This window comes from Dipodomys spectabilis, unplaced genomic scaffold, assembly GCF_019054845.1.
Source record: "Dipodomys spectabilis isolate Male_0828 unplaced genomic scaffold, ASM1905484v1 ptg000083l, whole genome shotgun sequence".
NCBI lineage: Eukaryota > Metazoa > Chordata > Mammalia > Rodentia > Heteromyidae > Dipodomys > Dipodomys spectabilis.
The window spans coordinates 1,566,760-1,583,978 of record NW_024870760.1 but is presented as its reverse complement, the minus strand read 5'-3'; positions in this window follow the sequence as shown (position 1 = coordinate 1,583,978).

Here is a 17,219-nt window from a genome sequence, read left to right as displayed (position 1 = left end):
CTACAGAGTACTTAGGTGGTACATTTAGTTCAATAAGGATTTGATTTTTTTTTCCAGATTTAGCTATACTCTGGCCCTGGCACTGTCCCTGAGCTCTTTTGCCCAAGGCTAGTGTTATGCTTGAGCTATAGCACCATTTTTCGGCTTCTTTTTGTAGTTTAGTAGAGATAGGAGTCTCGGGGACTTTCCTGCCTGGGCTGATTTTGCACTGCAATCCTCAGATCGCAGTGTCCTGAGTAGCTGGAATTACAAGCATGAGACACTGATGTCCAGCTGATTGGAATTTATTAAATAAAAACAAAACAAAACCAAGAGGGCAGCTGTAATTTAGTGTCATTTTGAGAGTTGAGTTGTTTGACTTTTTTTTTGTTTTTCTAAGTAATTCTACTTATGTGGTATAAACGTAGCCAGAATGATGTCAACAGTTTGAGATGTGTTATGTCAGTTTATTTTCACCATGCACAGTCATAGATTTAGAAGTCTGACCCTCAACATAATTAGAGCCAGGGGTGTCCTTATGGATTGTTTGTTGAGAAGGTCTAGATTTCTATATGTGTCCTATTAATAAAGCTTGCTTTCTGTGATGCTTTTACTTATTTATTTATTTTAATTTATCTTAAAGACAGTTTGAGCTGGCACCCATGGCTCACTCCTATAATCCAAGCTGCTAAGGAAGAAGAGATCTGAGGGTTCAGGTTTGAGGCTAGCCTGGGCAGAAAAGTCCAGGAGACTCTTATTTCCAATTAACCAGCAAAAAGCTGGAAGTGGAACTGTGGCTCAAGTGACAGAGCACCAGTCTTGATCAATAAAGCAAAATGTCAATGCCCAGGTCTTGAGTTCAAACCACAGTACTGGCACAAAAAAGAAGACAGTTTGGCCATGTTGCCTTGGCTGGCCCTGAACTTCTGGGTTCAAGTGATCTGGGAGCCTCAGCTTCCAGGACAGCTGGGATCACAGTCACAGGAGTTTGTATGACCTTTCTTACTTTTGCTCTTGGTGTATCCACTTGTGAAAAGGAGCAATGAAAAATACAGTCTAAATTTGTGCAATGAGGATTATCTGTGAGTCTGTTCTGGGAGGAATAGAATTGAGGACAGCACTGCTAAGAAGGTGTTAAATCCAGTTCCAAACCTGGATATCTGGGATTGGGGCTAGGTGGTCTAGGTCTTGCTCATGATGGGAGAGTCCTTGAAAGGGGTGTCTAAACACAGGGTTTCCTCAGTTCCCTCAGAGTTTCCTTATTTCAGCATCAACCAGAATGTCAGAAAATGCAGAGCTCCCCATGGCTAGTGCTGAAGGAGAAATCTCAAGAAGCGGTGTCCTATTCACATAAAAAATCATGAAGTATATGCAGAGCCCCCAGGATTTGTGCAGTCGCCATCATGCTTAGCACAGAAACTTTCCCCCTGGACACCACTAATCTGCAATGTTCTCTCTCTCTCTCTCTCTCTCTGAGAAACAGTCCTTTGTGCCTCTTGATGAGTCAGAGCGGGAGCAGATTGATGAGTCAGAGCGGGAGCAGATGCCCTACGGTGTGCGGTGTGCGTGGGGACACAGAGCTGGAGCATTCAGCCTGGCTGGATTTTTGAAGGAAGATTTCACAATGTTTGCAGTGCCAAGGAACTCCATTTTGCTGTTATTTGGGAGGCAAAAAGATCAAGGTTTCTTAGAACTTGAACCATATTTTGGATTTTAAGTCCTGTGAAAATTATGTCATCATGCAGACCGTTTGGCATTCCACAGATTCTAGACTTTTCCATTCGTGAAGAAAATGGTATTTTAAAGAAGGGTCAGAGAAATGAAAGCACAAATCCTGAAATGTATTTGATAATGAATATGATTGAAATAATTCAGTGTATTTAGAGGCTGGGACATATGACCAGAAAGAAACTTTTCTTAATGCAAACTACATCTCAGTGCCAGGTCTATGCCTTAGTGTTGGTTCTTATAGATGAAAGCTTCTGCAGGTCAGATATTCTTTTTTTTTTTTTTTTGGTCCAGTCGTGGGGCCTGAACTCTGGGCCTGGGCGCTGTCCCTCAGCTCTTCAGCTCAAGGCTAGCGCTCTACCCCTTGAGCCACAGCGCCACTTCCGGCTTTTTTCTTTTTGCTTATGTGGTGCTGAGGAATCGAACCCAGGGCCTCAGGCATGCAAGGCGAGCGCTCTACCACTGAGCCACCTTCCCAGCCCCAGGTCAGATATTCTTTAGTCATGACTCTACTTCTCTCAGTACCTGCAGTTCTGGTAACTAACCCACACCAGGGTTGCCATGGTAAGGATAAAACAGCATCAACAAACAACAACAAAGGCACACAGCTTCCTCCGAGGCAGGGATAACACAATTATCCAGTGTAACCTTTAGAAAGAAACACACTCAAGAGTTATAACGTGAAAGTATACCAAGCAGAGCAAGTGCTGTTTTGAAAATAAAACATGCTTTAGATGTTATGTTTGAGTAGCCCAAATTTAGAGCTCAAAAAGACAAATGTCATATTGTATCTTAGATACCTGGCAATGGCCAGAGGAAAACAAGGATCTCTCACTCATTCATGAGCTTCCATTCATTTCTTCATCTGTTCCTTCTTTCACTGATTCACCCCAGGTGTGTTGGCAAGATATGGAGGATTGGCTCACAAAGAGGGGGGGGGAAACGCCATGAGTTTATTTAAAGGTTTTAAGCGAAGACCCAGACACTGGTTAATCAGGTTCAGGATGCAACACCTTCCTCAGTGATAGTTTTGTCCGTATCTTCTTGTGACTCCTATAGTTTTACTCTTTGTAGAATGGCTATCCTATCAAACAGCTTGATCTACTCAACTAGAGTTTTTGGCTGTTTGAGGGCAGAAAGAAAACTGGGCATTATCTTTTTGTGTCTGTGTATAGCTCCTGCTCAAATTTTTCCATAATGGACAAGATAACATCAGACTATCAAGAAAAGGTTTACTGAGGCCTATACTACCCTAAGCCACTGCAACCCACAATGACAATAGGAACACAGTGAGCCTGGCAAAAGGAGTTATGAAACATAGAGCAACAGTGGAACAGGCTGGGGGCCAGAACTCAACTCTATGACACTTGCCTTGCATGCAATGAGCACTGAATTTGAGCCCTAGCACTGCAATTAATAACAACAACAAAACATGCCTGATATCAGAGAGTCAGTACAACAAAGGCTAAGGAGCTAGGTCACAAACTTAGCTATGGAACCTTAGGCAAGTTACCCCAACTGGGTACCAGTTACCCTACTTTACCAGATGCCTGTACAAAGTTAAGCACTACATAAATGGGCCCTCAAATACTAACTCACTGACAAGGATGAACTCAGCCTGGACCACATAGTCTTCACAATGGCAAAATTGCCACCCAGGGTTTGAAAATGTGTTCTTTTGTAGGGTGGGTGTGAAAAGACATATATGAAAATAATCTGAAACAGATGCAGAATATACCCATAGAATCTGCAATCTAGTGGGAGAAGGACAACAAGGAAATGTGTAAAAAGGCTGTTGAAGCAGTAAAAACAAAAGCTGAGGAAAGCTATGCAAGATGAATACATGACATTTGTCCCACTATAGCTAACTATAGATCCAACATTTGTAGCTTCATTTATTCCATTCATTGAATCTCTCAATACCATAAAATGTAATATATTTTTCTTCATCTGACCATCTGGCATGACAACCTACAGTCTCACTATATCATTGGGATGTGGCATTCAATATTGTTTTTGCTGTTGTTTTGGTTTTATAATTTTTGGAGATTATATTTGCTAGCAAGGGCATCATGGATAGTAGTACATCAGACAATTCAATATGAATTATAGTTACAATATATCCTAATGCTTATACATTTATTTGGCATTATTTGAATTTTTATCAATGTATGGTTGGTTTGGAAAGGATATAATTCCACCCCAATAATATATGTAATGTACTTTCTTATTTGTATCAATTGTCAATCTGATTAATATTTAATAATTTGAAGACAATTGCTTTTATTTGTTTTAATATATATGTATATGTTTATGTGTATATATATATATATATATATATATATATATATATATATATTTGCCCTTCTGGGGCTTGAACTCAGGGCCTGGGAACTGTCACTGAGCTTCTTTTGCCAAAGCTAGCACTCTACCACTTGAGCCACAGTGCCACTTCCAGCTTCCCTCTCCCCTTCCCCCCCCCCCCCCCCCCCGCAGGTCATAGGGTTTGAACTCTGGGCTTGGGCACTGTTCTTGTGCTCTTCAGCTCAAAACCAGTGCTCTACCACTTGAGCCACAGTGCCACTTCCGGTCTAGTGGTTTATTGGAGATAAGAGTCTCACGGACTTTCCTGCCCAGGCTGGCTTTGAACTGCGATGCTCAGATCTCAGCCTCCTGAGTAGCTAGGATTACAGGCATGAGTCACCCATGTCCCTCTTCCAGCTTTTTTTGTTATGTGGTATTGAGGAATCAAACCCAGAGCTTCAGGCATGCTAGGCAAGCACTCTTGTCACTCAGCCACATTCCCAGCCCGATGATTGCTTTATTATTATTATTATTATCTTTAAGTAGTTGTATAAACAATTTTCCATTCTACAAAACAGTTTACGAGTACAAGGTGTCTGACAACATTGTCACCCCTCTCTCTTAACCCATCCCTTCTCTCACTTTTTTTCTTTAATTGAGATTAGGAGATTACATAAATTTCACATGTTTCACAGTATTGTGGAATAGTGATACTTACTATCACTATTAAAGTCACAAACACATTTTAACCTTTACAAGGCAAATTGTCATTATCATAGTCTATACAATTTGTAAATTCTATGAGCTTTGACAATACAAGTTATTTTTTTCCACATCAGGTGATGTTTACATTTCTTTACTTTTGCTTAGTGTGGGCTGTTCCCACTTATTCTGTTCCTCCTCTTGGCTTCCCTCTGTTGCATGCTTATATCTACCATATACATGGTCTAGAACATGGAGTCATTTAGCAATGATATGACAAAATGGGTGGCTGTCCTTTGTTTCTTGAGTCTGTTTGCCATATATTCTTGTATTTTGGCTTTAGCATCCACGTATCTGGGAGACCATGTGCCACTTATCTCTTTGTTCTTGGCTTACATCACTCAAAATAATCTGCTTTAGTTTTATCCATTTCCCTGCAAATGCCATTATTTTGTCCTTTCTAATGGCTGCATAATATTCCATTGTATATAGGTACCACAAATGAATGCTTTTATATACAATTAAAATAACATGCACTTGCCATTTGCAATTACAGTTCCACATTGCTGTGCAGAATTTCAACAAATAAAACACATGAGGAAAGATTTATTTGAAGATAAATTTTAGAGTTTACATGTGTCTGAATAGTTCAGATTTTATGCATAAATTCAATGATATGACTTACTCTTTACCTATTAATTAGCTAGATTAATTCCCTATGTGCTAACACATTACTGATTACACCTAATATTCCTGCAAAGATGTTAAGCAGATTTCCATCATTTTGACCAGCATCCAAAGATCAAATTCAAAGCTAAACAAAAGACTCTGATCTGAATTACAAGGCCAAGACCCTAATGAGATGCTTTCTTAGAGCCCCATCTAGTAATCTCACAATCTCCTGTTTCATTGTGTATTCAGTTCTGTGTCTAAAATACCATTTATCTTTGGCTTTGATAATTCAGCTATTACTAGTCTTTCTTTGCAGCTGGGAAACAAGCCAAAGAAACTGAATGGTTTAGCCTAAAGTCACATCTTCATAAGGGTGAAAGAAACCATGAGGTTTTCTGACTCATAGTGAACATACTACTTTCAGTACTAACTTTGTATCATAAAAAAGAAAGAAAAAAGGAAAAAGAAAGAAAGAAAGAGAAGGAAAGAAAGAAAGAGAAGGAAGGAAGGAGGGAAGGAAGGAAGGAAGGAAGGAAGGAAGGAAGGAAGGAAGGAAGGAAGGAAGGAAGGAGGGAAGGAAGGAAGGAGGAAAAACATATTTGGTCACTTTGTGCAGTAGTCTCTGGAGAGTTGGTGCTGCTACAGGTTATGGTTTCATATGGCCCGGGGGACAGATTATTATAATCTGTGAAATAGGCAGATGGGCCACGTAATGATGAGTCTGTCCCTTGCTCTGTCTCTGAGCATTTCAGCCTGAGGGTTCCAGCAAGTGTTTGTGTCACTGTGCTCTTATCTGTGCATATTGAGAGAGTGGGACCATGTAGAAACATCCATAACCACTCACATTCCACCTACCTGAAGCACAGGTCTCTTTAAGTAAAAATTACCCCAGGCTCAAAGTCAGAGTCCATAGTGATTACTGAATCTCTATATGAGTGAGATACTTTGTAGTTCTCTGAAGATCTCCAGAATCCTTACCCTGGTGGCTCACACCTGTAATCTCAGTTATTCAGGAGACTGAGATTTGAGGATTAATGTCCAAAGCTAACCCAAGTAGGAAAATCTGTGAGATTCTTAATCTCCAATTAACTACGAAAAGGCTAGAAGTGGAAGTGTGGTTTATGAAATCACTGGGCTTAAAAGCTAAGAGACTGCCAGGGGCCAGTGGCTCACATATATAATCCTTGCTACTCAGGAGGCTGAGAGCTGAGGATTGTGGTGAAACCAGCCCAAGCAGGAAAGTCTGTGAGACTCTTATCTCCAATAAACTACCAAAAGAGCTGGAAGTTGAGCTATGGTTCAAGTGGTAGATGGTTAGCCTTGAGCAAAAGAGCTCAGGGGCAATATCCAGGCACAGAGTACAAGCCCCAGGACAGAATGGGGGAGGGGGGTGGCAAGACAGACAGACAGAGACACAGAGAGAGACAGAGAGACAGAGACAGAGAGAGAGTGTGTGAGAGAGATATCCCCCAGGTACTGACATCAAGCCCCAATACTGGCACACACACTAAAAAAACTTCCAGTTTGCTTCATCTTCAGGCAATTTTGAGAAGTCTAGAAGAGAGCAGGAATGTCTAAAGCAGAAAAAAACCTCAAAGTTCAGAGTGGCCAATTATGCCTCAAGGGAACTAAGGAAAAGACTTTGTTCTTTCTGTTAGTTCCCAGCAGACCCAGAAGCCCCTCTGCTTTATTTTCTCTACAGATGATGTTGACTGTTTCTGTCCTTACTCAGAGAACCAAAGCAGAAGCTTCTACACATGGACCGAACTCTGAAAAGGCACCAGTATTCTAGACCACATAAATTGAAAATAAATGAACTCTCCAAACCTAGGCAACCCTATTTGCTTACATAATTTATTTTCTCACAATTTGTCCCTAATTTTTTTTTAACAGGCTGTAGCTGGTGCCTGATTAGTAATCATTCACAGATTCTCAATGGGTGAGATAAAACCAGATGTTTAACTGCAATGGATATACTGAGTGGAATAAAAAGCTGCCAGATGCTAGCCAATCGTACCAGAAAACAGTGAAGGAAAGAACTGGGTCAAACACAGCTGAGTGAATAGGAGATTTCTGAATAAGATACAATGCTGAAGACAAGCTCACCCAGAGCAAGTCCCAGGGCTGGCATGTTTAGGAAGGAAGGACTTATGGCACAAGGAGCTGCTGTGGGATAGTTGGTTGACTTGGTTTCAGTGGGAATGGTTATAGAGCTGGAAGACAAAGCATCACAACAGTAAGGATGGCTGTCCTGAGACACAGGCTCCTCCAAAAGTCCCCCCTTGTCATTTGTCTCACCATTTTTGGGGGGCTTGAACTCAGGGCCTTATATTCTCTCAGCTTTTTCACTGAGCTCTACCATTTGGGCTACTTCTCCAGTTCTGGCTGTTTTTATTGGTAATGGTTAAACATAGATAAGACTCTAAGATTTGTCTGCCTGGGCTTATTCTGAATTGAGATCTCTAAATATCCACCTCCAGCTGATCTTTTCCTGTTAACCTGGCCAGTGTTAGGTAGGATGAAATGCCTGTGAAGACAGACATCACTTAATATCCAATTAGAAAACTATCATTATTGGATGGCACAAATATATATTGTGTATTTGCTGTAATAACTACTTCTGTCTAGACAGTGCTTTATGGTCCTTCCATTCTAGCACTATTCCAGAGATCAGACCTGTACAGTTCAGGGGTTGCATGACCAGGACATTTTTCTATGGCAGAGTGATAGAAGAGTGTGTAGGAAGGGAGCCAGAGACTTTTCTATGCAAAGTTTTGTACAGGTACTGAGGCCAAATTTTAAAATTTGACCTATATTCAGTATAATATACTGGGCCAGTCCTCTTAAATGGCAAAGTATCCTACCTCTGAAAGTAGTAGAGGTCATGAGATCTGCTTACTACAGTGGCTTCTGTGGAAATGATAATACTATGTACCGTTGTCTACAATTCTATATGAGCAGGAAATAGAGAGCTCCATAAAGCATGAAAAACAGCTGCCCTGTCTCTGCCCAGTCATTCTTTCAGTCCCTCATCCTTATATTCTTGGGGGGGAGGTAATTGTTTTATCATACTCAGCACACTTGATCTGCATCAACATATTGGAAGGAAGGTGTAGTAGAATGTGTGGGCAGGCAACCTTTCACATCTCTGCTGGGTCTATCTCTCTATATGCCATCCTGCTCCACTGCAATCTGCATGGATTATTCTGAGCCACTCTCTCTATGGCTGTTTCTTGTGGAAGTTAATGCCTTTCTCTCCATGGAAAGGCACAAAAGAAATGAACAAAACCAGGAGTGTCAAAGACACTTTTGAATCACTTATATTGTCTAAAAATTACAATGGTGTCAGGCACTGGTGGCTCATGCTTATAATCTCAATAGGCCTGAGATTTGACAATTATGGTTCAAAGCCAGCCCAAGAATAAAAGTTTGTAAGACTCAACTCCAATAAACTAGCCAAAAACTAGAAGTGAAGATATGGTACAAGTGGTAAAATATCAAGAGTTTGTGGTGAAGTAGAAAATACTTGGATGATGGGATGGGGGAGCTCAACACACCTCCAGAAGCACCAAACAGATGCAATAAAAGAGAGAATCGATTATTCAGAATTCAATGGTTCTAGTGTCTGTGGGAGCCTTGTTCTAAGACCTCTTCATGGATGCCAGACTTTTTAGCTGCTCAAGTCCTTATATAAAAGGGTTTGTCCTATAAAATGACATAGTATTTGCATATAACTTAAGCACATCCTCCTGCAAACTTAAAGCCATCTTTAGATAGCTTATAGTAGCTAATACAATGTAAATGGTATGCACATAGTATTTATATAATCACATTATGAAATAAGGGCAAGGAAAAAAGTCTATACATGTTCAATTCTGATGCAATTATTCCCAAATATTTTCAGTTGGTGGCTGGTTGACTTAGGATGCAGAACCTATGGGCCCCAAAAGCCAGCCACACATATTTAAGAGGAGATCTAGAAAATAATTCGTTCAACAGACCATCCATACTTCACTGATTTCCAGTTCTATTGCTATATTCAGGGATTGACCTGCCAATTCAATGGAACAGTAATACTCACAAGACACTATGTTGGAAATGAAATGTACAACTTTGGGAGGGGGACTCAGGGAAATGGGAGAAAAATGAGGGAGGGGTTAACAAGTTTGACAAAAAATGTATTCACTACCTTACATATATAACTAACCCCTCTGTATATCACTTTGACAATAAAATTTTTAAAAAGAGAAAAAAAAAGAAAGAAAAACTCAAAGTTAAACAAATCTGTGGCTTGCTAATTCTATCCAAGCAATAATTAAAGTCATATTGGAGCAAAACTACTTGAAAACAAATATTAGCTCTCTCCAAATGGCCAAAGAACACAAACAATCTAAGGATAAAAAAAGAATATGGGAAAGAATAAAGCTGTTGCATACAGAGAAACAAACAGCAAAGAAAGGAATGTGTTTCAAATCTTTTTCTTTGTCCAACAAATATTTATCGAGAATCAAGTCTTACTCCTCTACGTTCATGCTTCTGAAATGAAATGAAATGAAATATTTACTCTCTATAGAGGCAAATCCAGTCAAATGTGTGTGAGTGAATCTCTCTTAACAGATATAGTCCTATTTAAAAGCTATTGATTTTCTAGAATGTCCCATGGAAAATCTATTAAGTCATATCTACAATCTAATTTTAAACACATGTGTTAAGAGTTGAAAGAGTTAGATACTGGTGGCTCATGCCTGTAATCCTAGGTACTCAAGTTACTCAAGCTGAGATCTGAAAATCAGTTTGAAGTCAGGCCAGTCAGAAACGCCCATGAGACTCTGATCTCAACCACCCAAAAGCTGGAAGTGGAAGTGTGGCACAAGCGGTAGAGTGTCAGCTTTGAGCATAAAAGCTAAGGGGAGGGGCTGGGAAGGTGCTCAGTGGTAGAGCGCTTGCCTTGCATGCACGAGGTCCTCTGTTTGATTCCTGAGCACCACACAAGCAGAAAAAACTGGAAGTGGCGCTGTGGCTCAAGTGGTAGAGTGTTAGCCTTGAGCTGAAGAGCTGAGGGACAGTGCCCAGGCCCAGAGTTCAGGCCCCATGACCAGCAAAAAAAATAAAAATAAAAATAAAAAAAAATAAAAAAGCTAAGGGGAAGTGTGAAGTCCTGAATTCAAGCCCCAGAATCAGCACAAAAAAAATGAGGAAAGAGTAGAAAGAATCATAATGACACATGTGACAGTGACAGTATACTATCACTTTTAACAACAGGGAAGACAGCTTTGCCTGTAATAGGAACGCAGACTTTGGGGTATGTTGAGCTAAGTTAAACTTTTGAATTTTGCACTCACCATCCGGGAACTCTTATGCAGCTCAATAGTCATCGAAATTAATGGTGGGTTGGAGACTTGGATTAGATTAAGCATTTGGCATATTGCTTGGCCCCAACAGAGGCCACATCATAGTAAAGTAGAAGACACTAATGGGAAAGTGGCTTTGGAAGACACAACTAAGATTTCCTCATTAAGCCCCAATCCATATTCTGTGCCTCCAGTTATAACCATTTTCTTGGAAATGATAGTCTTCCACATATACATTAAATCATTCATTTATGCATTCAGCACATACTTAGCGTATTCTATGGTGGAGATAGTCTATGCATGTAATCTTACCTTCATAAGGTAAATGCGTGGAGCTTAAATGAGTTCTCCAAGGGAACCTTTTCCTGTTTACTCCTCCCTGGTCTTGTCCCTGGATTGGGTTCCACTTTCTCACACTCAAAATTCATCTCTTCTGGCTTCCTTTATTTGTCCTTCCAAAAGATACCATGGCCTTGCTTTTCTTCTTTAACAAAGTGAGAATTGATTTCATAAACATGCCCATGTCAAAAAAGTAACCCTAAAAGACTTCACATAGAACTCCCCTATGACCCAGCAATCCCACTTTTGGGCATTTACCCTAATGTTTACAAAAAAGACCACACTAAAGCTACCAGCACAACTATGTTTATTGCAGCATTATTTACCATAGCTAAGATATGGAACCAACCCAGATGCCCCTCAGTAGATGAATGGATCAAGAAAATGTGGTATATATACACAATGGAATTCTATGCCTCCTTCAGAAAGAATGATATTTCCCCATTTGTTAGGAAATGGAAAGGCTTGGAAAAAATTATATTAAGTGAAGTAAGCCAGGCCCAAAGAAACATAGGTCCCATGGTTTCCCTTATTTGCAATATCTAGTATAGGTATGAGTCAAGCGGAAAAGGTCAGATAATGTGATGTTAGGAAAAGAAACCCTTAAATACGTATTTTAATGTTTTTGTTTCTTTCATGCATGTGTTTCTAACGCATTTATAAGATTATTTCTTTGTTGCTTTGTATGTCCCTCCCCCACAGTGTAACCCCCACTTTCACTATATTTGATGTCAGTATAACATGTGGAGGAGATGGGGACAAACAAGTCGTTTAAGGATTCAGGTGGACCTGTTGCAACAATGAGAAGTACAAAATGTCATGTCAAAACCAGCTTTACAATGTCGGTGTGGGGCGGGGGAGGGGGGTATGATTGGGTGGGGGGGAAGGGGGGAGGCTGGGAAGGGAGGTGAAGGGTAAACAAAGGAGGAGGCTGCAATGCTTGGTAAGAAATGTATGCATTATCCTGCCCATGTAATTGTAACCCCTCTGTACAGTATGTTCTCAAATAAAATAAAATAAAACTTAAAAAAAAAAAAAGTAACCCTAGTTCCTAAAGAGTTAAATCTAATCTGAGTTCTCCACCCACCTCTTTTATGGTACTGGAGTCTGAATTAAGGAATTTGGAGCTTTCTCTGAGCTTTTGGGCTCAAAGCTAACGCTTTACCACTTGAGCTTCAACTCTACTTCTAGCTTTTTGGTGGTTCAGTGGCGATAGAGTCTCATGGACTTTTCTGCCTGGGTTGACTTCAAATCAGGATTCTTGGATCTCAGCCTCCCGAGTAGCTAGGATTATAGGCATGAACCATTGGGACCTAAATTCTTCTATTGAATTGGCAGATCAATCCCTGAAGTGGACCTGCAGGGCATTTGGGACATGGTGCCATCTGGAGTAACTTCAGTACCCTTTGGCATCTTACCCCTACTGAGTCTTTTTGTCTTTTCCCTACTGAGTCTTGTTCCAGTGAAACTCCACTTGTGTTTCGGGGCTGTCTCTTCCTCCTGTTTGGGTGTGAGTGGGAGGGAATGGTGGAGACTTGGCTTCCCTGTGTTTATTTTGGCTCAGGGGAAGCCAGATTTTTTTTTTTCCTATACATTAGAGCTTTGATCCCTTTACTTATCATTTTTAGCTAAGGGTGGAGAGTTTGTTAATAGCACTGAGTGGTTGTCTTTTAGCCTGTGCTAACTTGCAAATGTTATCTAGTTTTATTCTGTTTTTCAGAATACAGATCCTATATCTCAATGATTGGAACATTCTATCATATTTCAAAACCTACCCTTCCCTATCCCAGGTAGAAGCAAGGAGAAAGAGGAGTCTGGTCTGCAGATAATCACAACTCATATTTAGGTAAATTTCAATGTTGTTTGATTTTCATCTATAACTCTATCATCTCACATCCCCTTCACTATTCTTGAGACAATAACTCTACCTTCTATAAGGTAGTTATGAGGAAAAATTCACATACAGCAATAAAAAATTAACCTACTTTTTCATGTGTGTGCCAGTCCTGGGGCTTAAACTCAGGGCCTTGAGCTCTGTCCCTGAGCCTTTTTGCTCAAAGGCTAGTCTTCTACCACTTGAGCTACAGCTCCATTTCTGGACTTTTGGTGGCTAATTGAAGATAAGCGTCTCACAGTGTCTCCTACCTGGGCTGGCTTGGAACCATGATTCTCAGATCTCAGCCTCCTGAGTAACTAAGATTATAGGTGTGAATCACCAGTACCCGGCTATACCTACTTTTAATTGTGCACAGTGCTCAGACTAAGGTATTGTGTTTCCTTCTCTTTCATTCCCTTGTGATTTCTTCAACATCACCAGGCTATCTGAGATTCCTAGTCTTTGTCCCCTACTGGCAATAGGCCTTTCTCTGATGTCTTTGAAGGACAGTGATGTAACCCAGAGAGGGCACCCAGACTTCTTGTTCTCCTTGCTTCTACCTGGGAGAGAGAAGGGTAGGTTTTGAAATATGATAGAATGTTCCAATCATTGAGATATGGGATCTGCATTCTGAAAAATAGAATAAAACTAGGTAACATCTGCAAGTTAGAACAGAGCCAAAAAACAACCACTCAGTGTTATTACCAAACTCTCCAGATGGTCTTCCATGTCTGCATGAACACTATATACTGATGCTTAACAGTAGCAATTGAAGTCACAATGGACTTTGTAGGCTCCAGATAAATCTCAAGATGGTTAAAGATCCAAAAACTAATAGTGGGAGTTTGGGGATAGGTGGGTAAGATATGGCTGGCCCCAAACCCAAGGAAATGACTCTGGTGTTTCAGTATTACCTAAGAAAAAGATAAGTCATCTATTTCTATCTTTACCTTTGTGACCTTGAGACCAAGGTCACAATAAATAGCATCAGCTCTCACAAGTTTTATTATAGCTCATTGTGAAAATTAATGTCCTGCCTTACATAAGTATGCACACATGCAGACCGGCTAATGGACAGGTTACAATGGCTTCTTCAAGTACAGGAAAAGGTTTGTCATTCTTGCAGATGAAAGCAGAGATGTTTTCTTACTAGATTCTGGAACAATATTTCCACTTTGTATTATTCCATTTGGACCTAATATCCCTTCAGAATGAAGACAAATAGAAACAGAATAACAGAAAAACTATATTTAAAAAACCACCTTAAACTGCTTTTCTGGACTGAAGTGAGTAACCTCATGACTCTTAAGAGACAGGAAATGCAAAGAAAGATTTTTTTTCTGTCCTACTGAGAAGTTTACTATCTGTGTTTATATAAACATTCTTCTTTGTTTATTTTCTTCTAAACTAGGACAACTCTATCTAGAAATATGAAGATGTAGCATTTTCAGTCTATTAAGTCAATTTTGTTTCAAGTGGAGAAGTTGTTACAGAGCAAAAAGGCTTTACCCCATTTGCATCTGAGGTACTGTTTAACCCACTGTTCATAAAAATATACAGAATTACTAAAATTTGGCTGAATTTATAGATAATGAAAAAATATTATTAAATGGCGTTATATCTTATTACTCCAATGAAGTCAAATTCAGGCGGCTACTAGAAAATCAAACGTGTGTTTGTGTGTGTGTGTGTGTGTGCGTGTGTGTTGCCTACTTCATACACTTATGAAATATACATGGTAATAGGAACAAAATGGAGAAAAACAAAGTAGAACTGGCCAAAGTTAAGACTGCCAGATGGTTCACAATCTTCCTTGAGCATTTTAGCATGAACATTCATGCAAAGAAGGAAAATATTAAAGCCATAGAATCCTGAACCAACTCCTTTTATGTATAAAGAATAGATGGTGTCACTAGATTAGACTACATGCTTTTGTAAAACTAAAGCAAACCATCTGTTCAAAAGCACCAGTGCACAGGGAGGCTTGAATCTGCACCAACTGAACAAGCAGGCTCCTGATTTTCTATTGTCCCAGTGTCATGATGGCCTGGCCTAGCCCCAACACACATGACAGAGATACTCAATTATGTAGCACCACCTTGGTGAGAACGGACAGGGCTAACATAAGAGACAATGGATGAACCAGATGCCCAGGGCAGATTCTGATAGTGTCTTATGGCATGTGCTAGCCTGACTTGCTAGCTGAGCTACTTGGCCTCTGAGCAATCTGGTAGTGGGAAAACTACTCCATTCTCTTCCTTAATACTAGGGACTAAACAACTTTTTTAGGACTTTTTTTTTTTTTTTTTTTTTAGATATACTGAAGGTCACAAGCCGTGTGTGACTGACTTGATCTGCACTTGTCTGAAGTACAGACCTGAAAGACTGGCTGAAACTAGTTTCTATTTAAACAGATTTTACTGGGTCTGGTGATGAGAATCAATCCAGATCAGAATTGGCAATGGTTACTAGACAATAACTAAAGTATCCAATCCCTTGAGTTATAGTAAGTTAACAAATAAATATGTGAAAACATTCAAGCAATCCACCACAAGTATTGAACATTTTCAGAATTGATTACATGGTAATTAGCAATCTGGTTTGTGCCTGTTAAAAAAAACAAACAAGTAAATCCATTTCAACAAATATGATCAATGAAGATGGCCCAAGTGAATGAAGTACAAAAGCCCTAACTTTGTAATTAACTATTTTTAGATTAATTTTAATTGAATTTTCCATATTTTTGCAGTAACAACTGTTTACTTAGTGTTGATTCTCAGTTTTCTGAGTTCTTTAAAAACTCCATGGCCTAGGCATAGGATTTACTTCCTATTGAATAGAAGGCAACTCTGCTCATAATTGCTTCCAGCCATCTCTTCTGGTCCCTTCTAGCTCCTCCCAAACTCATGTGCCTGGTTGGGGGAGGAATCTTCCTTTCGAGTCACAAATCTGTTTTTTAAATGTTCACTACATGGAACTGGTCTATTAAAAGCTGAACATTTGATGTGGTTAACATCACATTTCTTCTTCTTGTGTATTTGATGAATGTTAATTAGTCGTTTTAGGTTCTCTCCTGATGATCTACTTTAAAAATTTCCCCAATTGTATGCTCTTTCAAGACAACATCATATAAAACATACATCTGAAATGTTACATGTGGTTTGCTGAAAACATTTATGTGTCTTCACTGCAAATATATTTTTTCTTCATTAGTTCATTGACATTTAAAATGTTAAGTAAAATGCTAGGGAAAAAAACTGGTTAAATTATATTTCTATAAACAAGTTTCCTCAGAATGAACTATTTGTTTGAGCAAAACATATAAACTGTCCATGTAAATACACACATATGTGGCTATACATATGTGTGTGCATTTAGATAGATATCTTCAGACACCAAATGGCAGTCCTAAGCTTTGAAGATGAAGTCTATTTTAAAAAGAAAAAAATACAAAAGAGAAGAAAGCTTTGAAACATGTCTGTAAACCATGTGAAATGCATTTGGTTTTTTTTTCAAAGTGAATCGAAGGCTTTCAATTTCAACAGAAGTAAATTGCTGTCATTATTAATAGCAGACATGTGTTGGTGTTTTTAATTGAGACCAAAAGTAAGGGTTCTTTCCAGAACAAAGACAGTGCATCTTAGAGGCAGTTACATGTTCAGAAGTGAGTTTGAATCCCTCAAAGCTTTTTTTCTTATTCTTTTTCTCTTATTCAATGTCTGGACATTCAGTGTCCAGACGGAGTTCATGGAGTAAGATAGTTTGAGAAGTTGTACTATTCTTAAGACAGTAGAAAATGTTACCATGCTATCTTTCCAGTGTAAAATGAAGGCTGCCAAGATGGGTGGCTTTGAATGAGAATTATGGCAAAATCACCCCTAGAGATGCTTTGATGCCTCCTCCCAGCACCTGCTTCTTTTCTTCTTCTGACATTCTTTCTCTTAGGATTACACATTTCCCCCTCAACATGGTTTGACTTAGGAAACTAAATATAACTTAATTAGTCTGTTCTTTTAATAAAAGAGCTAATAAAACTGCCAGGGACCCATAAACATAGATTAATATTACCCAGGAAGCAACAGAAAGTGGCAATGCTGCCTTCAAAGGCCTTGTAGTCAGATCATAGAGATAGACACATCAGCAAATGATTGCAGCAGCAGGACAATAATCACACAGGGTTAGACCTGTGCTTTTCTAGAAAGTTCTCAAGGGAACCGCAATCCTGGAGGAGATTGTGCTTGACTGATGTTTTTAGGAGGAAAAAAGGA